General features: G+C 35.1%; 1 long non-coding RNA gene across 2 annotated transcripts; it reads left to right on the plus strand.

The window, feature by feature from the left end:
* The first annotated feature begins 601 nt into the window (after nucleotides 1–601).
* LOC113472164 lies at nucleotides 602–1893 on the plus strand. Of its 2 annotated transcripts, none has more exons than XR_003394596.1 (2): nucleotides 602–713; nucleotides 1773–1893. It is a non-coding gene; the product is annotated as an uncharacterized LOC113472164 (long non-coding RNA). The 2 variants fall into 2 exon arrangements; XR_003394595.1 differs by having other exon boundaries at nucleotides 603–718.

Raw genomic sequence — 1893 nt, forward strand, 5'->3', positions numbered from 1 at the left:
AAATTTCGAAAGGAAAGTACAACTAAAAGTTATGAACTACCTTCAGGCCGGCCACTCACTATCAGTTTTGCCTGTGACAGGCATAGGTTTAAGCCTGTAAGAGACAAAACTGTTATGCAAAACCTGTCGTGAATGACATGCTTAACGTAAATCTAGAATTATTCTAATGTACATTCTGGGTACGTTTCTACAAATGTGATAATGATAAGAAATCAATTAATGTGATTTATGCGTGTCATTAGTGTCTAACGTGTTCTGTGTGTGTTATCTTGTGTCGAATTCTTACTAACGTTATTTAGAATAATAGAACATTGCATAGGATGATGAATTCTTACCTTTCTTACCAAGTGACGAACCTACTTATTTGAATTACAAATCTGCCTATGAAAATGTTGAAATTATTATTAGGTATTACTTGACTTGCCTACTTCGACAGTCTTATAGGTTTTCAAAAGATATTTCCCCATACTTCATTGTATTTTATATTTGACATAAAATTTGAGATTAATACTAATCTCCGCTTTGAGACTGTTTTCCATTTTTATTTATTGATGATCTCGTTTCAAGAACTTAAAATTTTGTAAGTTATAAACTTATGAAACTCACGGAGACATTTATTTCCTTTTCATCCAAGTGTCCATTGACTTCTTTGTCGATTAATCTGTTTCAATCAGTCTTATTTGAAGAATTTTCTGTGTTCAAGTCATCAAGAGGTACGGTAAGTCTTCAGCTTACGTTTATAGGGTTAATTTCATTGTTACCTAAGTAGGTACTTGCCTTTTTTGAAAGGCAGTAAAGTAGGTAACAAATTTATAGTTACAATTTATGTTTTAATTTTACTACTGTCCTGCTATTTAGGTTACAATATCGAGTGAGTGAGTTTGTACCTATGCGATTATAAATGATTGCATCTTGGCCTTGCGCACAACCATGCATCGGTATACCTATCTTTTCTGTTTAAGTAGGTCAGCCCAAATTCAATCTTCTAATCTGTAGGCTGTAGATATGCGTAGATGAACGTACTGACGTAGAGACTGCAGCTGATATCAAGGCCTGTGTTATTTAATGCCTACTAATTTACATACATAGTTACCACTTTAGGTATCTTCAGCTTATGTTTGTAGGGTTAATTTCATTGTTACCTAAGTAGGTACTTGCCTTTTTTGAAAGGCAGTAAAGTAGGTAACAAATTTATAGTTACAATTTATGTTTTAATTTTACTACTGTCCTGCTATTTAGGTTACAATATCGAGTGAGTGAGTTTGTACCTATGCGATTATAAATGATTGCATCTTGGCCTTGCGCACAACCATGCATCCGTATATCTTTTCTGTTTTAGTAGGTCAGCCCAAATTCAATCTTCTAATCTGTAGGCTGTAGATATGCGTAGATCAACGTACTGACGTAGAGACTGCAGCTGATATCAAGGCCTGTGTTATTTAATGCCTACTAATTTACATACATAGTTACCACAATATATTCTACCCGATTACAAAATCCACTCCCAGATTTTGACATTGCAGAAGATCTAATAGGTTCATGTGGGTTTAGCTTTTGAAAAAAGTTCGTAGATTCGTATAAGCTTAACCCAACCTTTAGAGCTGTTTTCCCCTACACCTTGAAAAAGATTGGATAGGTAATTAGGTACCTAAATCTACACCGCTTTAGGTAGGTAGTTAGTTACATTATCATAGATAGGAAAGTAGGTAGTTCCACCATCTAGCCACTCGTATGTACATATCTGCTATATTTTGTCCATTTTCCTCCCTCAGGATAATCATCCGTCATGTCAGCAGATGAACCATTCGAAAGCGTGGAGACTATTCTGCAGAAATATATCCCAGAAGATGAGCGGAAATTGGTGAACTCTGTCCTCTATGGTGAACCTCTCAA

This window comes from Diaphorina citri, unplaced genomic scaffold (genome assembly GCF_000475195.1).
Source record: "Diaphorina citri unplaced genomic scaffold, Diaci psyllid genome assembly version 1.1 scaffold4133, whole genome shotgun sequence".
Lineage (NCBI taxonomy): Eukaryota > Metazoa > Arthropoda > Insecta > Hemiptera > Psyllidae > Diaphorina > Diaphorina citri.